Source organism: Gadus macrocephalus, chromosome 21, assembly GCF_031168955.1.
Source record: "Gadus macrocephalus chromosome 21, ASM3116895v1".
In the NCBI taxonomy this organism is placed as follows: Eukaryota; Metazoa; Chordata; class Actinopteri; order Gadiformes; family Gadidae; genus Gadus; species Gadus macrocephalus.
In genome coordinates, this window is record NC_082402.1 from 11,588,501 (window position 1) to 11,613,033 (window position 24,533).

The 24,533-nt window shown below is 48.0% G+C and overlaps 1 long non-coding RNA gene across 1 annotated transcript; it reads left to right on the forward strand.

The window, feature by feature from the left end:
- The first annotated feature begins 190 nt into the window (after positions 1–190).
- LOC132450249 (uncharacterized) lies at positions 191–24,533 on the forward strand. Its single transcript, XR_009523818.1, has 3 exons — positions 191–581; positions 23,665–23,819; positions 24,375–24,533. It is a non-coding gene; the product is annotated as an uncharacterized LOC132450249 (long non-coding RNA).

A 24,533-nucleotide genomic window follows, 5' to 3' on the forward strand; every position in this document is an offset into this window, starting at 1 on the left:
TAGAAAAAATGTCCAGTTTGGAGATACAAATATGGAAATTCATTGGAACAATTAACGTTTATAAAGTAAGTTTTTATTTAGCATATTTATTTAGACGGCCGAGTGTGGGTGGAGGTAACCAGCCAATCAAGCCTACGCGCACGTTTTCTGCTGGGCATGCCAAGCAGTTGTACGGGACGCTCCAGCGCTCCAACAATAGAGTGGTGCGTACCATTATGTCAGTTCGCAATAGGTGCATCTCCACAAGATCAAACGTGGTTTCACTTACTTTACATTAAGAAAATCTGAAATTGTAAATGTGTACTAAAGCAGTGGATATGCCTGCCGCAATGTATGGGATCTACTTGATTGCAGCCGATTAATTACCCATAACACTACATTCGTTTCTGTGGATCCCTTTCTGAAGGGAGTGACTTGATCCATCTCCACTGCTGCTTTTTACCAGGACTCCTTTTACACAGGGTATCAGTGGCACTTCTAATATGGACCCAGGCTGGAGATTGCGATTACTAGATACGATTGAACGCTCTTAACTCAGTAGGAATGGGAAGAAAATAAGACGAACCGAACACACTTATCAGGTAGGTGTCATGCAATAATGCAATTCAACGAATAACTTCTTAATTTCAGGTAACATGCCTACTCTAGAAACAGTTACTGATGGTTGCTTGCAGATTTGCAATGTTGGTAGTATTTCAACAGAGCTCTAACCATCAATATACGCTGGCACAGGTGACAAGTGTTAAATGCAATTTATAAACGTTATGACGTAAAAATAAATGCAAACAGTGTTACATTTCACCAATTTAAAGTTCCCTTGCGACATCGCGAATGTTGTGTATACATTCACAAATTGTGTAACTGTATGTGAACAGTATGCTCCCCTTTTGCAGAAACTGCATTAGATGCATTGGCATTCCGGCCAATTTAATGCAGAGCGATAACATGCATAGATCGTCCTCCTGTCCACTTTAAGCAACACTTTATCGTTCAAGTGTAGTAAAAAAAGAAGAAAGATTAGGTTTGCGAGTTGAGACGCTGTTGTACAACCAATAGCTTTTGCATGGCGCGACTACATTTTTCCCACGAAGAAAGCATCGCCTTGCCGAGAGAGGATAGGGATTGGGGTCGTATTCCAAGCTCGCTGGGTTTGCAGTAAAGGGGGGATGGTAGCCCCTCAGCCTAATGAACAAAATGCTCTGTGGTATTTGGAAACGTTATGTTATTTCAAATGTTATAGGGAAAACTGACCGGGAAAAAAAAGCAGGGTCATAGAAATACATATTTTTGTTAGCGGTATAGGAACCCATATAACGAAATCAGAGTCCCATCTGGTTCTGCAGCTGGAACACAGTGCAAGACATTTGACCAGAACGTGAAATGGGCATGGAAGTGTATCGTTATTTGTCCTCTGCATTGATAAAAGGGTTGAAACATACTGGTATCTTTTAAATGTACCAAAAGCAAGCTTTCCACTCTCCCGTTGCATTGACTGTTGCAACAAACTCTCATATTGACAAATTTTGAGTCAATCGGGAGGAAAAAAAAGCTAGAAATGATAACCGCTTTGAACATTGGATTAGCAGACAAAAGATGAAGTGACATAATGCTGCTGCATTGGGTATTGCATCAGAGCAAAATCAATACTATTGGAAGCTTAACAAATCACAAGGAATACCCACATCATTCCCAACGTATTTTATTAATCACAATGCAACAGGTAATCTGTGGCCATCAGAAACAGACTCAAGGCAGTGGGACTTGTCCCTAGGTGTATGGAACTAACACCTGGGACTTGATGCACTGTACTAGTCATATAATGCCAATGCACTGAGCAATAGTAAAGGTTGCCACAGACGGTAGCCTAGGTCATGTTGTTGTATAGGCAAATAACAGCCTTGACCTCTCCGACTAAATAGACTGATGGGGCTGCAGCTGTTACAAGTTTGCTGCACTGCCCACCAAACAGAGGAGAACAGAGCAGGCCTATTCATGGATTCAACTCACACAATCCTTGCATCTATGTTCCGGCGCCAAATGCCTTTATTTGACTGAGTTACCAATATTCGGTCAACGGAGAAAGACACGTTTGAAAATGTCATGCATAACTCAAAGAGAATCCCATCCATTATCTTGCTGCTTAAATCCTGACTTAAATCATCTCCGATGCTCATCACCAGTCATGTGTCGTATTCTTCTGTGTTATGTGTTTGGTTTGAAAGTATGCATCTCGTTCGCTTATAGAGTGCAATTGTTTAAGGTCCTGCCATATTTTTTAAGTATGGCCCCCCTTAAATCAAGGGCCCCCCCTTTATTTAAGGGACCTCTCCTCCAAACGGTACAGAAGTGATATTTCAGTAGTGGCGTTGCAACTTGCAACCCATGATCTCCTTGGACCTTTTGAAGGCCACGGACCTTGTCAGAATCTGGCTGAACTTGTCTTTTTTGGCATTTGCTTTCATTACAATCTACTAGCAGAGAGGAATGGGGAAGGCAAACACACACAACTATGGTGTCCGACACTTAAGACTTTCAGGATTCTTAGTTAAGGAATATAATGCATAATACATGTCAATAGCTCTTCTTAAGATAATGTTCATAGAAACAGGGATCGGATTTTCCCATCTCCCTCTGAGGAGATAGGACAAAGAGACACGCTGACCTGGGCTCTCTGTGAACACAAACTAATGTCCTTGGTATCTCACCCTGTCCTCGTCTAGCTTGTTATCCTTTTCGCGCAAGCGACCATATACAGCCTCCATAAAACATGGATGAAGAGCAGAAGGTATGAGACGGAAATAAACAGAAAACGTATTTCTTCTTCTTTAGGTGCACACATCGATTATTAGTCAGCTGTTTATAACCCAAGCCGTGATCTCAGCTAAGTGGGGTTCTCTAAATAGAGCGCAACTCAATTCAGAGTGTTTCTTCTTAAGGGGGCAACATTCCAGCACAAATCCTAGTTTTTGTTTTTCTATCTCCATCGCTCTCTCTCTGCCTCTCTGGGCTCCTGTGGCCGCTCGCGGTAGAGCGAGCTTTGGCATCTCTCCTGCAGAGGCTTATTGGACCTCTCTTACTTGTTGACGTTTCTATGATCCTCTGCCAGTCCTCTGCCACTCTGGTTCTCCAATGCCAGCGACGAGAACAATGTCTGTCTCCCTCTTTCTCCCTCTCTCTGTCTCTCTTGTTTTCCCCCAGAGTCTTATTTGCTTGCTTGCTCATGACGAGAGGGGCTGATGGCATGACACAGAGAATAATAATAATATCAAAGAGTTCAGAGAAATATAAAAGGAAAGAGTGCAAGTGGAAAACAAGGAACATCAGTGACTGCTGCCTGCTCACATGAAGTTAATGCGGGCAAGGGATTCCGGGAAAGAGGACGGCGATGTAGTGAGAGAGACAGAAAGGGAGAGGGATGGTGTGTGTTTCGGCGTTCGTGCATGGCCTGGATAAGGAGTTCCTCTCTGTGGCTCCACTATCTCCCAGCTGTTGCGATCATGCACGGCCTCCCGTATACACAAGAGGCCATTGTTGTCCCTCACTGGCCCTGGCCACGGGCTCCATAATGCCGCCTCTGTCTGCGGTCTTGCCCGGACCCACGGCGGGACACCAGGGCTTGGTTCCGCCTCAGTTCTGACTGGTGGCCCTTGTGTCTCTTCCGCCTCTGCCACCGCCTCCATCGCCACCTTCCTGGCTTTCCCCACAACTTTCTCAGCCTGGCCTGGCACTGCGTGGCCCTTCTTCTCCTCAGAGGCCAAGGTGCCAACACACTGAGTTTTTAGCCAACTATACCATGGAGTATCTGTGAGGGTCCGCTCCCAGTGTATTTGCGTTCCCTGTTGGTTCTATATTTTGTATCAAGCAGTGGTAAGGCTGTCTTATTACTCTTCCTAAACAAACGGCCCGTTCTTCCTGTTCTAATGTCTTCCCCGCTCCGCCGCAGTGATTCTAGTCATTTCTCTCGCACCACTCTCTTTCTTTCAACCCTTTTGCTTTTTGTTTAGTTTTTCCCCCCTGCATCATCATTCTCCCATGGGTGAAGAGGGCGTCGCTGTCAACGGCATCTCCGAGCAAGTTGACAGGGACACTCAGAAATAAACCTGTCTCATTGTTGTTCTCCCATGTGACTGCCACCTTACCATCCCCCACCCCCCCACCCTGATCCCTGCCTCTTCCTCTTATGTACCTCTTCCCTCTCATCTCCTCCTCCTCCTCTCTTATGTCTTCTATCAAAGTTTTAAAGTGCAAGTGGTGGTTTATTTATATTGCTTGGCTGCGTCTCCTCCACTGTCACTCATATGTCTGTCACAGTAGGCCCCCCTGTCGCAGAGGGCCGGGGCCGGGCCTGGCATTGCACCACAGCGCCCCCACTGGTCTCTGCTGGTAACACAGCTGCTGTGTTGCAAAGCACTCGCAGTGTGAACTGTGCTACCGCTTGTTTCATGATAAGCCCTAGTAGAGAGTGTCCCACTCATACCATGTTAAGCTTAAAGGTAAACTAAAATACTTTGATATAATAAGGGCGTTGCGTTAAGTAAATATCTTTATTAAATGACTTTAGGGACTATTACTTAAGAATTATTTCCCTGCTTTGGATCACTTATGTAAACACTGATCCCTTCCATCCTAAAGTTCGGTTATTTTAAGGAAACATCCTCAGCAGGAAGTAGTCTGCAGCCAAAGTCTTGTGGGCAGACTGGTTTCAATGAATGGCTTAAAGGCTTGGATTGTCTAATTGTTTGTTCGCAGCCTCGGTAAACAGCTGTCTGTTTGCTGATGGAGCTGCAGACGGAAACCTTCAGGACTCATCAATCAGCCTGGAGTCCTAAACCATGGCGCCCTCCGGGGAACACACCCTGGTAGTTGGCATTAGTTTGGACTTGTTCTGAATTTCTAGTTATTTAATTGAAGCAGTCATTCTGTCATTGGTATTTTTGCTGTGGGATGAGATGGGATGAGATGGAATGAGATGAGATGCGAGCCACATCACGAGCTGTGGCTCGCTTAGTTTGGACACCACCATGCGAGTGTGGGGGGATGTCAGACTAGATCGCCGTTATTCCCCCGCACTGCACCTAATAAGAAGGATCTGAAGAGGTTGCAATGTCTATTATGTTGGTGTCATGTCACAACCACCGATTTCACCAAACAAAACAAAGTAATCCTTATTTTCGGGAGTGTGAGTGAATAAAACAAACGGCCGACCCTTGATTTGATTGCTGTAGCTGTTCTGATGTAGCTGTTCTGCACTCGTATCTGTTTGTTTTGCCCTTGAAGTACTGCTTGTGCAGCGCTTTACGTTTTGTTGTTTCAAAAGTGGTCGCACGCTTTGACTCACTTGCAAGTTCTTTTGAATACAAAAAAGAAGGGCTAGCTGTACATTTTAGTTAGTCGGTAACCATAGACCTGATCTGGACAATTACTGTGATCTCCAAGGGGGAAAATGAATGGGCAGCCATGCCAGAGAGGCCGCGGGGGGTGAAATGGTGTCAGGCTTCGTTTCTCCATTGCCAGGTATTAGGAAAACCCGAGAACCAGGGTTTCGCATGGCGGGCTCGACCCGTTCCCTCCACAAAGAGCTCCACCACTGTAGACACAATAGGGTCAGTTAGGGCCTGCGTGCGGATGCCGCGCCCCCCCTGCTGTCATTATCATGTCTGCCTACGAGTGAACGTAGTCCGATACTCTCTGTCTCTCTTCCTCCTCATCCCTGCCTTTTTTCCTCTTTCTGTTTCTAACCACACAGCATCAAGTTTAACCCATGAACAGTGGGATACTGTAGCCTTTGTATCAGTGGATCCAGCTACTAATGGTGTGCTCTGTGTGTGTGTGTGTGTGTGTGTGTGTGTGTGTGTGTGTGTGTGTGTGTGTGTGTGTGTGTGTGTGTGTGTGTGTGTGTGTGTGTGTGTGTGTGTGTGTGCGCTTCCATTTTGCACATGCGGTGCCAACATCAGTGTGCCTGCAATAAAGACCTCTGTTGTGTTTACATGCCAAGTGGGTGCAGGGCCCCTTCACAGGGCTGGAGGTGAGAGGTTAGAGTGGTCAAGAGGGTCAAGACATTATTTAATATGGGTAGGACCCTTACCCACTAAACCTATCCCTAGCCCTCACCCGTAGGCTAATGCTTTGTTATAATGCTTATTACCTCTTTAACTGATGTTAATTAATGGTTGATTAAAGATACACTGATTGGTCAGGTCTTAATCTACTGTAAATTTGCTCAAAAGGAGGCAGGTGCAGTCCACTTGAAACTGAAATTTTCACGGCACATTTCACTCAAATAATGGCTCTTAAATGTAACCTAATGCACTCTTAACTCTTTTATGTGTCCTCGATTACATAAGTCATTTCAAAACGCAATGAGGTCACTTCCAAAGTGCCATGCTGCAGCTGCTCTGGACATTTATTTTACAACATTTGAATATGCAAAGTTCAGCAAACCACTGATCCCATAATGGGTATCAGCATCTCCCTCTCTCTTTCACTCTCTCTTCCCTTTCCAGTCACTACTCTGCTCTCACATCGTGCCTCCCCCAACTGTTCATTTTAATATTTCCTCTCTCTCTCTCTCTCCCCCTTTCCTTCTCTCTGTCTCTCTCTGTCTCTCGCACCCTTCCACGCCCGGGCTCCCTGTCTTTTCCACTGATTGGGTTCCATTGATCCAGAACGTTGGATGCCTCAGGTTGCCGTGGCGATGTGATGTTGAGTGATAGGGGGCCTGGGAGATGCGAGGCGTGCTGCGTTTATCATGTCCGCTACTGTAAGGCCTTTGTGTCAGGACTCGGGACGTCTGTATTCAATTACAGACGACGCGGCCCTTCCCATTAGGATTTTCATCAGCACTCATTTTTCTTCTCGCACCCCCGCCCCGTCAAGGGCTGGAGAGCGGGGGGGGGGGGGGGGGTGAACAGGCAGAGAAGAAAAAAGATGGAGCCAGCCGGAGAGAGGAGAATGCATGCAATTGAAGGGATGCACTGTTTGCTCATCAGTCTGAGGCGCATAGCAGGCGCACATGTGCTGGGGGGGGGGGTTTGCATACAGATTGTCCCTCCTCCAACCCTTTCATCCTCCCTGCCTCTACTGTACTGCTGCTGAGGCGGCGGCGGAGCGGAGAGAAATACCTTCCCATCCCGTTCCCGGGAACGGGGGTATACGCTGAACAACGCTGCCACGACGGGATCCTTCAATCCTTAACAGGCGCTCTCTCTCTAATGCGTGACTGCTTCCCTCTCTCCTTCAGTGCTCACAAGGAACATGATTAGATGCAAGTGGGACACCCACTCCTCTCAAATGGCGAAAAAACTGAATCTCTTAAATGAATGAAAGAAGGGAAGAAGAGAGGAACGCGGCGGTGGCCAAGGGACGCTCAGGGGCGGAGGCGCGGTCGGAGAGGAAGCGAGCTCTTTAGCATCTTAATGTGTCTGACCACAATTTCTCAGCAGGGGTCCCTGTGTACACAGACTACTGCCGCCTTAAGTGAGAAGCCAATATTTAGCAGTTCATTTGCCGTTCGCAGCAAGGGTCCCCGCCGGCCCGCTTTGCATTTCCCCCCTCATCTCCAGGAGGCAGGATCAGTCTTGGACCGTGACCAGTTGGGAAGGCGATCTGTGGCGGCGCGGCCCGCCGACACAACCCATCGGTGTGGGTTCACTATAGCGTTTCCCACGGGAGTTGTGTTGGAAACAAAAATCCACCAGAGACGTCTGATACCATGAATCCAGGGATTTTTCCTTTTTTTTTTAACTGCATCAATCCGGTGCCCTCTGAAAGGGAAATGAATAGGATTGATCTGTTCTTATTTAGTTTTATTAAGATCTGTTTCTTTATAAAGGAGTACGCTGTTATATTTTAGGCTTTATTCTAAGAGTGAACCGATAGTTTGGCTTTATTATAAATGTGTGGTTTTTCATATTAACTGTGATGCACTTCCAGTCTTCCACTTTGAAAGCAGTTAATGAGGAACACCATATTGCATTGCTCAAATACATCTGCCCCTATATGATGGCAGAAGAGTAACGCAGCCAAGCTAAAAGAGTTTGCATCAAGTATTTTCAACCGGCTGGTATTTTTATTGAAGTAGGCCTGTGTTTTAATAAGGTTAATTATTCAGCTTTGCGTCCAACACTTTTATTCAAACAGTTCTTTGAACATCAACTGACCCAACAAAGGAAAAAACAAATTTAATACAGTCAGTGAATACGTTTGATACATTCTGTTATTTTCTGTCATCTTGGTAGTCCTCCGTTAGGCAACTACAGCATTGATGGGAGAGTGTCTTTATCTGGCAGCCAGTGGCTCTTGGCATGTGTCCGTCAGGCCCTCATGGCGGCGTCCCGTCTCAGGGGAGCAACATGCGAGGCAAGCATGTCAGCAAGCTTAGTCTCCCTTTGTCTCTGATGTTCAAGGGTGACTGTGCAACATCAACTTCCCACGATGTGTTGAGATAGAGACTCCCTTTATGAATGAACCAGAGCTTCTGTAGAGAACTCCTGGCAGAGGTTGTAGACAATTGACATGTCAATCTGAGATAGCATGGCTCAATAATGACTTGGTATCGCAAGCTGTGGCCTTCACCTGTTCGGCCTTAGACGTTTTTGGTGGTTAAGGGTCCACACATTGAACATCAAGTCCCTGCTAGCTGTGTTTGGGTTTCAGTGATAAGATGCACTACTTCCAAGTACACACAGCTTTCACCCTCTTCCGTCTGAGCCCTGTGAGGAGGCGAGGCAGCTGAATGGCGGGTGGGCGTTTTTGGAGTATTTCGTCTATTCTCTGGGCTACTGTGTTAGCGTTTGGGTGACATGAAATACGCGCCAGCCTCTCCGGTAGAGGCAGCCCATGGGAAAGGGGCCAAGGACACAACGATCCTTCTAAGACAAGAGCTTCTCTTACATCATCCATTCCATTTATAGGTCCCAGTGTATAGCAACAGTGTGGTGCTATGCTCGTATTACATAAGTGGGAGGAAAAGGAGTGCGACGCTCAACTCTTGAACGATGCATTCATATCGGCTGTTACTGGACGGTGACGGTTATCCATTTTGTCCATGGCCCCTTTGCCCTTCCTGTTGGGCAGTGGGATGCCTATGTTGGTTAACAATTGCACACACACACACACACACACACACACGCATACACACACACGCACACGCACACTGTGAGTGTCCCTTTGCGTGCAGAGCTCCGGTGCCTCAGAAAGATTGTGGATGTGTGAATATGACTATTTCCTCTGAGGCGCCTGAGTGTTGTCAGCCATCCAGCTAGGCGAGCGCTGACTACAGAGCCATGCTAGAATCCCTCATCCACTCCACTAGTGCCCTGCTTTCATCAAACCCCCTCTGGCTAATGACCAACCATGTTAACAGCGTCGTGTTAACATGGAAGATTACAGAAAAGATCTCTGCAATCATCACTATTTTGAAAGAGAGCTGACGTCAATTGGTTTATCCTTTGATAGAGTGAGAATGTTTGTCTACTTGTTCTCAAAGCAATGTTTCGTTGGCGTTAGGATAGTAGCCTAAGGCTGCAGAGTAATCGAAGACTTGAAGCCTTGAAGAAGAATCAATGTGAATCTCCCAGTTGATCCCAACCATCGCCTCAGTTGACTTTCCTATCTGGCATTTAAATATATAAAGGATGTCATTCATGGTCTATGCCAAACGTCATGGCCACGTGTCCGTGGCCATGACGTGCATGCACTCGCATGAGTAGGTTGGGGGGGGGGGGGGGTTTCCCTTTAATCAGCAGGCTGCGGGATGTGAGCTTCTGCGGGTTTCATTTTATGCAAACCAAAGACTGTATTGTTCATTATGAAACGTCACTAATTTATAAGTGTATAAGAGTGTACAAGTAGGAAGACGAAAACAAAAGCTTTTCTTCCATAAAAACGTCACATGATGAGGGCATGACGAATTAGGGAAGGACAGGATTTTCAAACCAAAAATGATTCAGCCACGTTTTCAAAAGTCTCAATTGTAGGGGTTCTTGGATGCTGTGCACACGCTACGCATAAACGTCGCAAAACCAACACGTTTCAAAACAAGAACATATCAGTGTGTATACGGCATAGAACGTAGCCTATTGCTTAGATCAGCAATCGGTGTAACTCGGTTGTCTCGGTTACCGTCTTTTGTTTTTATTCTCGCGTTTAACGCGTGATGCTCCACTTGGCTGTCGATATCGAGCACACGCTATCTGTAGGTGAAGCTGCATATTATCGGTCTGATTCAGCGTTGTCTAATTATCAAAGAGGTTGGAAAAAGGCTACACCGGCCCAACCCTACGCTTGAGTAATAGCTTGTTTTTATACTCGAGGCTCCCTGATCATGCGCATCCCGTGCACATTACCCCTCATCCATCAGAGTGATGGAGCGCCAGCTAAGCGCACTGCAGCTAACCCGGCGCGCTGCTACCCAGCCCGGGGGGGCCGCAGGCGGGCGCCCACGTGTCGGCTAAAGCCAGGGCTCGGGATGGGGGGGGGGGGACTCGTATTACCGCGGCGGTTGAAGTCAGGAGGTCAAGTCGGTGCACGTTATGTAAATGTTAGCCGCGGCTCTGGGGGACACGGGCCTGGTTTGCGTGGCTGAACCTCTGAAGGAGTGATGGGTCCTGACAGACGGGCCCCGGCGACACCCGCCGAACACCACACCGCACCCCGGCTTCCCCCGCCTGTCGGATCCCTCTATGTGGGCTCTCTCTTGTTCGGAAAAAACATCGGCCATCCCTCTAGTCTTTCTCCTCGTCCCCGCCCACTGCACTCTATTCCCTTATTGTGCTTTCAACACGCTCGGGAATAATGGAGCAATTACACGTCCGCCCGGTCTCTTGTCCGTTTTGCCTTCCAGAAGAAGTCTTGGGGTCCTCTGACCCCCACTTGATGGGCGTCTCGGCCCGGTCCTCTGGCGTGTTTAACGGCGGAGTGAAACGTTGGGCTGGGTTGGAAAGTGTCGACGGATCTCCACAGTTCAATGCTGGATTAAAGAAAGGGTGCAGAAATCCTTGTCAAACCGTGTTATTTCAGTCTGGTAGGCCTGTGTGTGTGTGTGTGTGTGTGTGTGTGTGTGTGTGTGTGTGTGTGTGTGTGTGTGTGTGTGTGTGTGTGTGTGTGTGTGTGTGTGTGTGTGTGTGTGTGTGTGTGTGTGTGTGTGTGTGTGTGTGTGTGTGTGTGTGTGTGTGTGTGTGTGTGTGTGTGTGTGTGTGTTGCAGTTGATCAGGGAGAGAAGATGAGCAAAGCCCTTGTCGTTTTCCTTTTATAGCGAAAAACCAGCGGTGTTTTCAGTGTAAATTGCTTTACATAAATGTGCTAATTTTCTTGCTGTGGTATTTGCTGTTATTTTTATGATATCCCCCCCCCCAAAAGAATATGACTGGAGCAGGTCAATTAGGCTCAGTGTGTGATGTGCTCATTATACAATCAAGAGAAAAACAAGATGTCTTGCATAAATGGTCCAGCAACGCAGACGGACTCGGATGCGCTTCATCCGGGATGGGGAACGCCGCAGAGCACCATGGGGCGCCATGACGGGTGTGGTCGAGCCAAAGACAACTGGGGGGGAAACGCCACGTTGGCCATTCGACCACTGAAAACGTATGACAACACACACACACACACACGCACGCACGCACGCACGCACGCACGCACACACACACGCGTCATTCTGTCCAGCCCTTTCCCCCATTAATAAAAGCTGCAGGGCTTGAATGATACCAGCGATCAGATGCAGGAGAGGCCGGGGAGTGTGGGCGGCGAGGGAGCACAACCAAGAGGAAGGGGACGAGGAAACGGTGCAGCGTTGTACCTGTAGGAAGAAATGGATTAGGTTCCCTTTCAAGATACGCCGATAGGAATCAAGCTGAGGGGCTCACAATGCCCCCCCCCCCCCCCCCCCCCCCCCCCCATCTCTTGTCGCAGGGCCTTTGCAGACAGCTGTTTTGAAGACATGGAGAGTGTGGTGAATGATTGAATATTAAATCAACCTTGATGATGGATGATGGGGTTGCGTTGGTGTTTAAAAGGAATGCATGTGTGGGAGAATTTTTTTGCCCTTTGCTGCATTTTCTTGTGGAGTACGATCTACCGGGCACGGCAGTACGCTGTTGGGGTAGGGATTGAATGCGTTCTTATGCACTTGCGCTGTACGTAGTGTGAGTCAGTTAAATAATGGGGACAGCCTTAACTGAGATTCATCCAGCGTCTTCAAATCTCATCTCTGCTCCCTTCCCTGAGGAACCCTTCCCCCCCCACACACACACACATACACGGGCCTGGCAACCGTTCCAATCAATGCCACTATCATTGTTGGGTATCATGGCAGAGATGGTGCCATAGCCCTAATTTAGTCAATATTGTTCTCTCTCTGTATATCAATATACACACGCACGCACGCACGCACGCACACGCACACACACACGGTATGAGCAACCAAGCATTGGGGTTTCAGCATGTTGCTGTCAAAGAGGGGGAGATGAGATGGCATGAGAAGCAGCCCACATGATGCCCATGGGCTGACCTCTTGACCCCTAGTGAAAAGCTGTTTCTCCAGAGAGAGAGAGGGGGAGGTGGGGGGGGGGGGGGGGGGGGGGCAGCCTGTGGTCAGGAGAGGGACCAACGCAGGCTGAAGTGGTATCGCTCAGGGCACACAGCTGTCACGCCCATATGATTTAGTGTGTGTTCGGGGTACACAATTTGGTGTGTGTGTGTTACTTTGTGTGTGTGTGATGCTTCCGATTTGCAGAAGGGAACAGGGCTTTCTGTGTTTGTCTGCGCCGGGCATTTTCTGTCACATGGTTTGGTTTGGTCACGGATGCAGCTGAAGGAGAAGATAGGCTTGGTTTGATTCACTGGATCAGCATTGAACTCTAAAGTGTGTGTGTGTGTGTGTGTGTTGTTTATGACTTTGGGCCTTCTTGGTTCTGCATGAAGGTCTGCAGCATTCCTTTGATTGAAAAGCACTGAGTTGAAGGAAAATGACTAACTGCCAGTCCAATGTGTTGCTTTGGTTCCAATTCAGACAATTTCTGTCTATCAGAAAGCAGAAATGCGGATTGATGAAATGGCGGATTTTACACAGAACTCCCCAATCCTTCAGTGTGTACCGATACTCTGATGTACTGAATATTACCTGGCCACACACACACACACACACACACACACACACACACACACACACACACACACACACACACACACACACACAAGGGCACCTTGAGGACCCAACAGTTTATCCTGCACAAACCGCTCGGACGGAAGCGGCTCAGTCATGTGTGGCCACAGAATCGCTGCATCCCCCTGGGACGGCCTATTAGATGTTTGCACAGCTGTCATGATCACCTTCCAATTGGTTGAATTAAGCTTACAAATCTCTCTCTGCCGTGGCCAGCTTTCCCTCCATACCCTGTAATTGCCATCGAGGTGATCGTTATTGAGAAAATTAACCAGAGCAGTGCTTTAATCTGCTGTTCTAATGGAATCGAAACCCCTGAACCATTTGCTCAGGCCAGGGAGGTCATTGCTAACAGTGGCTTGCATTGATCGCTTGAGCTGGCACTATTCATTCTGAGGCTGGTTAAAACGTGGCACTTTTAAAACTTTGGAATACCATCATGCGATCACCGCCTATTTTTCATATTTTGGATTCAAAACATGATTTGGACGCGCCGTTCTGTTCTTTCTGGACGCATTTACACAGCGGCGAACAGATTACGAGTTCTGAGCTGGGAAATGAAAGACAATTATGTGCGGTCTAATAAAACAGGTCGGTGAAAGATGACTCCTCATCTCGTCCACATCGACTCACACTTGAAATAGTACTTGCTTTTGTTCTTGACATCAGTATTAATATCCCTCAGATGACGGGGTTGTCATGTTTGACAACTGATCATTGTCAAACATGGCACATAGTATAGTAATAGATGGCGTGCAATGAATGACATGGTGCAATATTCACCTGAGGTATCACCTGAGCTGGTAGCCTTTTCTCGGCTTCCCTCCGTGTCGACCCTCACTTTATTTGCCCTATCCCTTCTTTGTTTTGCTACCTTTTTGTTTATTAAAAGATCCCGATTAGCTAAAAAAAAGGCGTAGTCCGCTTGGCGTCCTGGGGTTCACTGCTTACCCATAAAAACATACATAAATCAACAACAGATTTATAAAAACAAAATCAATTCATATAATAACGCTCAATGAATTTGGGTCACATTAAGGTACAATAAGCTTGAATAAATGCAGAAACAATCCAAAAAGAACACTGCTGCTTTGCCAATAACAAAGACGTTCTCATTAGAGGGAAGGCGGGCTATCTCATGTGATTAGATGGCTGGTGATGGGTACAACGGACTTCTGCTGGTCGGCGTTGTCGCTTCGGGCAACAATTTGCCCTTTTCAAAAAGACCTGTTCACAGACATAAGCATGCAGCGCTCGTCTCTCCTCAGCAAAAATATGTAATTTAAAGGCACCCAGTGCAACTTTCGAGGCTTAAAAATAAACATTCAATTTCTAGTCTTTTTTACACGTAGTAAGTTTCAATAACTCCATACCATTGCATACCGACATTTAAGCAGCAAAGATGAGACGTCGTTGTGTGGTGAGAACTGATACAAAATCGATAACGACAACAATGCCGCCATTTTCTTTATTTTTTGTAACCTACAATAAATAAAGCAGGCTTCCAGTCAATGGAAAAATGGCTTCTCCCCACCGGCGATTGTTGTTGTTTACGATTTTCTATCAGTTCTCACCACACAACGACGTCTCATCTTTGCTCCTTGAATGTCGATATGTAATGGTATGGAGTTATTGAAACTTACTACGTGTAAAAAAGACTAGAAATTGAATGTTTATTTTTCATTGAATGTTTACATAAAGTTGCACTGGGTGCCTTTAAGTTGTGTGCTTTATTTTTATTTTTTATTATTCCCATTCGCAGGCATAACACGACATAATCTCTTGTTAGCGGAACCGGCATCGTTTCTGGAGTGCACGGCTCCTGATCGCGTCCGCCCCCCCCCACCCCTGTGTCGCGTTCGACAACACGGGAGACGGGATAATGACTTTCTCCCCTCAAAGCCTAAACCAGTGCGCGCCGGCGTGCGCGTGCAAAGACATTCGCCTTCATTATTCACGGTTCTGGTCCTTTTTCTGTGAACTCAGCGCATACCTCTTCTACTCGGTGCGTTCATTAGACTTCCCATGAATATTTAGCAGTGTGCGTGTCTGTGGTGATGATGCAGCATGTTTGTTGAATGAATGAGTGAATCTCTTAAGCACCGTGTAATGGCCCTGGAGAGCGAGGGACCCACGTGGGTTTGGTGTCGAACCACTCTGCCGGAAGTCATGTTGTGTCGTTAATCTTCTGCACATGAGAGACGAGATTGATTAAGATTGGAATAACCCAAGTTATGCCTGCAAATGTTTATAATCTCTGGTCCCTAGATTATGACGTGTTATTAAATTGAGACTAATCGGAACAGTTACTGATATTGCAAGCCCTTGTGTGGCCAATTAACGTACACTCATTTCTGAAGTGGGCTTTCTCTAGTTGAAAAGGTCAGACCTTTAAATACAAAGGGTAAGAGCCTGATATTGAAATTCAACCAAAGGGCACCGGTCGTGAATTATTAATAAAAAGGGATACAATGTGTGCTTTGTTGACGTATGTATCGTTTATGCTTGAATGAGCCTCTATTTCACGTATTGGTTTATAGACTCATTTGAAAAACGGCAAACAAGCCTTATTCCTGCCTCATGAGATTGCCACTATATATTTATGTGTACATTAACAAATAAAACGAACAATAACAAGCAATATTGTGAAGTCATTGCGAGTGCCAAGGCAAATCTGCTGGTGGAAATTTCTGACTAGCTCGTTTGAATACTGTGAAATATTTGTTGTCAGGCAACATTATTATATTAACATCGCTTGGGTAGAAAATGAGCCACTGCCATCTTAGCACCTTTGTGCCGGTGTGCTACAAGACTGACACACGCACACGCACACGCACACACACACACACTTCCCTGACTGTGGACACATACCTGTTTAGCTTGTGGGTGAGAAACGGGGACGGGAATGATCCAAGGATTCTAACTATGGACCAGAAGACCATTTTAAACTGTAATGACATTTTTCTCATCTCAACCCACACAAAAGCATACATTTCGGGCCTACATATCCATGCATGCCTCATGAGGCATGAAAACAAATAGCAGCCAAGGTTTTGGGTGAATAATGTCGTTAGTGAAGAGAAATCTCCAAAACATATTGGCACAGGTTTCCTCTGCGAGCCTGGTTGGCGTAGCTCTTTGAGACCAACCTGACAGCCTGGTGTGCTGCTGTATTTTTAGCGTGTGCGTGTGTGTGTGTGTGTGTGTGTGTGTGTGTGTGTGTGTGTGTGTGTGTGTGTGTGTGTGTGTGTGTGTGTGTGTGTGTGTGTGTGTGTGTGTGTGTGTGTGTGTGTGTGTGTGTGTGTGTGTGTGTTGTGTGCGAGCGAGAGAGACACCAGAAGGTGTCATGTCACTGCTGGGAGGCGGAGGGTGGGCACAGCACTTTAATTGGCAGCCATACATTGGAGAGCTGGTCCAGTGACCATCCTGTACATCATTGTTAAGATACTGGGTCAACGGGGGGGGGGGGGGCAGATGGAAGACAGCTTATTTGTCAACAAACCTGACAGACAAACAAAAAGGGGTTATATTTAGACGGGAGATGCGAAGCATGCCACTCGGTGTGCTCCGTTTACAAGCTGCGGGGCGCACGACATGGATACACCTCGGACTGAACCATCACATCCGCCGGCGCGTCCAAAGGCCGATCACGTTATCGTACTTATAGCAGCCGCGAGTAAGGGACTCTTGGCTGACGCCACAGTGCTACGCAGCGCCGGCTCGAACCGCCGACCCCGGGGTTGGAATGACGAAACGCTCACCACTAAGACGGATGACTGCAGCCATTCTGGTTGGCAAATTATAGCACACTTAAGGGTGCGGAAGTGAGGTTCACCATAGAGGAGGCCTGTCAACGCTGTGACACATGCTCAGTCATAGACTCGGTGCTCTGTGAGTCTGGTTACCTCTCGTATTGGAACCCTGATTTCATCGGAGGGGAGCCTGACCTGGTTTTGAAAAGTTGCATATATTTAAAAAGAGTCTAAAATAAGACATTTTCATATCTCAGCGTGGAAGTCATCTTGATGATTTTCTCAAGCTGTTATCAGAGTTCAGTTCTACCTGGAGTGACTCTTTACGAAATGTACACATGCCTTATCAGGATCCCTTCCTGAAAGGGTTTGCTTTGAATGTATGTTGAGCTACACAAAGAGAACGTTTGCTATTCCCCATGTTGGTTTCCATCCGTACACGAGCATGGGAAGTTCTCTGAAGGACTGATCTGAACCAGCTGTCGTGACCGCTCATACCAGTTTGATCCGCGCTCCCCCTCCACTGGTAACCCTTGCTCTGCCGCCTCTCCTGGCTGCATTTCAGTATCTTAAGTTGGCTTCTGTTTATCGTGCAGAGGGGGGGAAGAATGTAACGCGCTGCAAAAGCGTTCTTTAACGTAGGTTCTTGATAATGCTCCGATCTTTCTTGGCGATTGAACGAGCTCTCTGGGGGATTTGCCGACGGTAGAAAAGTTTTGAATGAAACGGCGGAGACAACCATGAGGACTGTTGTACGGCTCTGCGGAGGAGGAGTTTCTGCATAAATCAGATCGCAGCGCTGATAAGAGGCTTGTGTTTCCCACTGGCAGACCACTTTGACGAACACCCGGGGCCCCGCTGTGAAACCCTCGATGGCAGTGTGTAAAACCATTCCAAAGTCTGGATTTAGTGTTTCTTTGTTCCACCTTAAACGTCCCCAGGGGCAGCTAGGTCTGTCCAGGGCATATTATCGATTGTTTGAAATGAACAGTCTCATTTCAAACCCGTTCAGCCTTGCATGGCGGCGTCCAATAGCCCAGAGTCCATTCGCCGTAGAAACAGATAACCTTTAATCAGTTACTATGAGCATGGCTGGACTCGGTCCCCCAGGGGCCACTGGGCACGGCCTCGGCTGGAGCCTTTGAAGCTGTGCATTCATGTAGGCCTACTGCTGCTGAAAGGCTGTGTACGATGGGTTCACTAGCCAAAGTTTTGTGGCTGGTTCCTCACGTGCCTGATGAGTTTTAGAACAATGCCGGACGCTAGGAACGTCCCGACATCCAAACTGAAAGTGAAAAGGTGTAGCCGCATTGCGCAGCTGTGGTGGCGTGTTAAAGTCACAAACTACCGCAGTTTATGTAGTTCGAACGTTGTTTTTTTTCTTTTAAGTTCGATAAAGATATTGGTAAAGATATTGGATGCTCGACAGATTTTGAGGCTCTGAATCACAGCGGTCTGACGGAGGGAGATGGAGGTGATCACAGGTACGCGTGTCTTGCTGTGTTTACCTGCCAGAGCGTCGGACAGCAGCACTATTAAAAGTTCCCCCTATGGTTATAACTTCAAAATCAGTCTTTAGAAGAACAGCTGAGCTCCGACGTGGGTGTAATGCACATGGGCTGTATAAAGTACTGATGAAAGCTAATGATCTGGGCTCGACTTTCACATATTCAAACGATCAACAAAAAAAAGAATCAACAATCATGTGAAAAAAGATGAGCAACGAATAGTCTAAATAACGATAACTCACTGGCTCAAAGGGAGTGTGCATCACTTATTGACAAGGCAGCATGACTCGGTGAGTGTGTAGACATGTACTTTAGGACTTTCGCCAACTACAGTCGACAGAACAAATATCGACTTTCGAAATAATCATAAGCCCCTCTGAGTAGCTCGGTCCACGGCTCAGGGCTATCTCTACTTGACCTGTGTGTCGATACTTGAACGCACGCACGTCTGCTGTTCAACGACGCGCCAATAGTCTGATCTCTACATAGACCAGTGTTTCGGTGTGTTTGTGTGTGTGTTGGTGGTTGGGTGATTGTGCTTCTATGTATGTTTGTGGCTTTCTTTGACCTCTGTACACACACACACACACACACACACACACACACACACACACACACACACACACACACACACACACACACACACACACACACACACACACACACACACACACACACACACTCCCCCCCCACCCCACACACACACACACTTCCCCCACCCCACACTGGGGTCCTTGACCTGCTGGGGGTGGGGGTCCCCTGTTCTATTGTGCCGCAGTGTGAGTGAGTAGACGCTCTATTAGGGGTTCATTACGGCCTCGTTGGGCGTATTGTCCTGGGAGCAATGAGCTGCACCGCAGGAGGCTGACCCCCGGGCTCCAGCAGCACGCGCCCTCACTTCCTGCTCAGGCCACCTCACTATGGATGAGGGCCCTTTGGAATTCAATCCCTCACTCTCACTCCTTCTCCTTTAGTCATGGCAACCTGTCTGTCTGTCTGTCTCTGTGTGTCTGTTTGTCTGTCTGTCTGTCTGTCTGTCTGTCTGTCTGTCTGTCTGTCTGTCTGTCTGTCTGTCTGTCTGTCTGTCTGTCTGTCTGTCTGTCTGTCTGTCTGTGTCTATGTCTATGTCTATGTCTCTGTCTGTCTGTGTCATTTCATCTCTCATCATCACGCGTCCACACTTTTGCTGTTCACTGAAACAGAGTTGTTGTCACACATCCATACCTGAACCCCTTATGCACCGTTGCTTGATTTTTCCACTTCCCCTGGGAGATTGTTACGCGACCATTGAGATCCCTCCACGGTCGTTGCCATGGTGACAACTTGCCAGCGGGCGGCACCACCCAAGACGAGCGAAGCCACTAGAGGGAAGGTCCAGGGCTGGAAGAGGGGACATGCTTGCGTCTAATGGATAGGCAGGCGGAAATAAACAAGAGGGACTCAAGGATGTTGTACATCGGACACGCGACCAATGCCTGGGATCCCAACGGGTCAAACAGGCCGCAGATCCAGTGTTTGTTCTGCTGTGGGGAAAGGCGAGATTTTTAACACTTCAGCCTTCCCTGAAAGACGATATAAACCCAGCAGGGGAACTGTTCATCTTTTCCCTACATTACGATCAATGCGAGTGGCATATCTCTCTCTCTCTCTAATCGCTGTGGTTTCATCGATGGCCTTGTTGCTAAAGATTTTTCTTTTTCGTGCAGTCTGATCAATTGGGTTTTCTTATGCATTTGTTCAGAGAGGCTTGTAGCCTGTGAGCACTAGGCGTATTGAATATAGGCTGTGGAGATTGATCGCAGAGCCGAGAAGCCGTCCCCAGGAGTATAGAGCACACAGCCCCTAGCTGGGCCTGACCAAGCTACGATGAATGATCACCAGTACTGGCTAGTTTAGGAACAGTTTGGTATTCATTTTGTATAAGTTTGTGTTTATTTGAAGGTTTACCATGTACCATGCAGTGAGAGATGGCTTTAATACTATGCTACCCTTGGGAATAGTTGACCTATATTTTTGTAGGAACATAATCGGTAACACATGAGCGCGAGGCTCTATTGGCTCGTCAATGCTCCATGTCTTTGACCGAGTCTGTTGTTCTCATCCCCCTGTCCCTGAAACAATGGGCATCGTCACTTGTCGGGTTCAGCTGTCATGATGTTGACACACACCTTAAGGCTCTTAACTAAATCCTGCTTCCTTCCAGATGTCTCTCGCCATTCACCATGACTAGTTCTCTCACTCTCTCACATAAAACTATTTTTTCCCCTCTTCTCACACCTTTCTTGTCATCCTGACACCCTTTGCAGCCAGGCTCCTCTCTCCTCTCCCCTTCGCTCATGTCGGTTTCTGTTTCCTTCCACACTCCTTTTATGGTCAACCTACTTTGGCATCTCCACAAGGTGTTTTTGTTTTAAGGTTAGAGTCTGTGTTGTGGTCCCCGCTCACTGTCTCAATGTATTGATCCAGTCGTTTTTTCGGTTTCACAAACAAGGTTCAGAGAAGGCGGTTGAGTCTTTAGAAATGCACCTGAACTGAATAAGCTACTTACTGTACCACTAGCATTGGTGAGTCAGTTCCATACGTCCCTTTTGAGATATTTAAAGGCTTTGCATTTGCAGTATTATGAATGTTACCAACTGGGTGTCGGTGACGACGCTGTCTGTGTCTCTGAAAGATAACTGCTTCTTGCCAAAGGCGCACCAAAGGAACGAAACAGAAATCTTCGAGATTGCCAATACAAAATAAACCCTCGCAATCACATCTAATTGACAAAGGCAAACCTGGGGGAACACATTGTAGCAATGTGCTGCTATTCTGACTTTTGGCTTCAGATTGCTTTCCTGTGTGCATAGTTTGTCATATAAGCTGGAGTACTACCGGTAGTTAGTCCTAATACATAAATCCAATGTTGGCAATGCACATTTTAAGGCCACCGTTGCCCGTAGCACTGCGGGCCCACAGTTCGTTTTGGCCCCGGGCCCCCCTGGAGTGTTGACCGGACTTTGCTTATCCTCAAAAGCCAGCAGAAAATGTCAGCCTTGCATTTGGACCAGAAACAGGTTGGCCCAGTCAAGTGCAGCTTGTGGCTGGCTTACCTGAGGAACCTGTGTGTGTGTGTGTGTGTGTGTGTGTGTGTGTGTGTGTGTGTGTGTGTGTGTGTGTGTGTGTGTGTGTGTGTGTGTGTGTGTGTGTGTGTGTGTGTGTGTGTGTGTGTGTGTGTGTGTGTGTGTGTGTGTGTGTGTGTGTGCGTGCGCACGCACGCACGCACGCACGCACGCACGCACGCACGCACGCGCGCGCGCGCTTGAGGGAAGATTAATCTGTTCGGGGCGAGTGGGGGACTTGTTATTTCAGAGGTGAGCGCGGATCTAAAACAGTCTTTCTTGGTTGGTGATGTAACAAACTTGCTGGCGCGCCGCCGCTCCAAAAACAGCCCTTGACTTCTCAAGTTGTCCTTTTATGGGCATCAACTCTTTTTGTGGGGCAATTTGAAGATGAATCACCCTTAAAAAGAGACCTGTTAAAACAGGACAGCATCTCGTCCTCGGCCATAGCATCAGGCCCCCAAAGAGGGCTGGTTGGGGGGACGGGACAGTTCCGGTCCTTAAACAGCCCCTTCCCTTTTTTTTCCCCGCCCCTACATTTCCACAGACCACGCTAGGTAATCACGTTTATTCCTCCGAAACGGCACACCAACATGGAGGCAGGCGATCGAAAGAGGCGGGCTGGCGGCTATCACAACCCGGACAGCTGCTGTAACGAGGCCTACCGCCGGCGGGGCCGGGCCTTATCAAGTTATCCTGCCGTCGCACCTGATCCACACACACCATTAAACCCATCGCCTCCCCGTTAGCGCTCAGAGCTAACGAGCGAAGGTGTCGTTTCGATTAAGGCGCGTTATCAAATTGCATGGAGACGGTGTCGTTTGACGACGACGACGGGGGGGGTGTCACCTGATCCTGTGGCTCGCTCGTAGCCCCCCCTTGTGTTCCCAGGCTGGCACACCCGATGCCAGGCAACACGACACGACCGCAGTACCAATATGGGGGGTTTTTCAGAGCGCACACACTTTTTAGAGTCTGGGATGTTTTGGCTGGCCAGAAGGAAGGTGGCGTTACATTGCATTACGTCTACTATATGACGGACAAATGTCCGTCATATTTCGGTGTGTTTATGTCTGGGAGTTGAGGGATTCTGTTTTCATTGGACGTTTGCTGTTTTATTTAACCTGTGTGTTGATACACACACACACACACACACACACACACACACACACACACACACACACACACACACACACACACACACACACACACACACACACACACAGCTCATCTGTGCACTTCAACACATCGACGCATTTCATTATCTCTCTTTCGTCAAAGCGAATCCGGGTGCGGTGGAAAGATGAAACGGGAAACCCCTCTTTGCCGGCACTCGCTCGCTCCTCCCTGTTTGGCAGGGCCGTCGGTATAGGTAGAGGAGGGCTAACCGCTCCAATACCGTAGCGCTAATGTCATTAGCCTGGCTGAGCGCAGGAGACGGACGCTGCCAGTGCTCCAGAGCAATAGCTTGAAAGTGTGCATGTGGGGGTGATCGGGGAGGCAGGATGGTGCTGACTCAGGCGCACAGACGGGGAAGAGCAGCACAGCTGGGCACCCCCTTTTAAGTCTGTACGCCCCGACCGCTCTCCTCTCAGATGGAGAGCCGCAATCAGCGCTCTCCTTGTGCTATTCTAGCCCCCCCAACCATCCCCCCCGTCCCCCCCGTCCCCCGTCCCTCGTCCCCCCCGGCCCAGCCACATCTTCCCTCAGTATTCTCACGTTTTTAATCCGTTTGGTCTTGGTTGTGAGCGTGGCATGTATACCATGGCGAGCCTTCACCAGCATAACCACCACCGGGACTCTTGGTTGTGATATGGCTACCCCCTAAATGATACGGCGTCTGCTGTTGTTCTTTTTCTTATGTTGTTTGTCCCGACACGGTGCTGACGCTCCGTGATAAAATACCACCAGCACCGGTGGGCTAGTCGTTCAACTGAATTGAATCAAAAGTGAATTCTAGGGGGCATTGTGGTCAGTCGCTGCGGCCAGTAGAACTACGAAACCTTGAAACACTGAGTGAAGCTCTCTTCTCTTCTCTTCTCCTCCCCTCCCGTGTGTGTGTGTGTGTGTGTGTGTGTGTGTCTGTGTGTGTGTGTGTGTGTGTGTGTGTGTGTGTGTGCGTGTGCGTGTGCGTGCAGGTAGCGGCAGCCCAGCAGAGCCATGCCGTTGGTGAAGCGCAGCATCGAGCCCCGGCACCTGTGCCACACGGTGCTGCCCAGGAACATCAAGAACGAGCTGGAGTGTGTCACCAACATCTCCCTGGCCAACGTCATCCGCCAGCTGAGCAGCCTCAGTACGTGGACGCGCACGCACGTAAATTCATTTGAGGCCTTTAAATTGCAGCCAGTGAAGATACTAATGGCCATGAGGTCTAGCTCACCAGAGCTGCAATAGATGGAGGATTTAACAGATGAAAAACTATCATCGACAAGCAAATAAATAATGCAATTAAAAGAACCCAGAACACATAATGTGCGATAATGTACCCATCCGGGCCTTCTGTTACGCAGAAGGTAAATCTGGGCAACAACTGAGGCATAATAAAACTTCAGTGGCTCTCTCTGTAAGTGTTTCCTACTGATTAAAAAAACATGCAAAGAAGAAGCTGCTAACATAAAACACATGACGTGATCTCGCTCCTGCATCGCTCAGTTAACCAGAGAACGGGTGAACTGAGTGGAGGCTGGGACACGTGTTTGATCAATGGATCCTGTGTGTGTGTGTGTGTGTGTGTGTGTGTGTGTGTGTGTGTGTGTGTGTGTGTGTGTGTGTGTGTGTGTGTGTGTGTGTGTGTGTGTGTGTGTGTGTGTGTGTGTGTGTGTGTGTGTGTGTGTGTGTGTGTGTGTAGGTAAGTATGCGGAGGACCTGTTTGGGGAGCTGTTCAACGAGGCCCACACCTTCTCCTTCCGGGTCAACTCCCTGCAGGAGCGTGTGGACCGCCTCTCCATCAGCGTCACCCAGCTGGACCCCAAGGAGGAGGAACGTGAGTGGTCCCGCACGGCCCGAT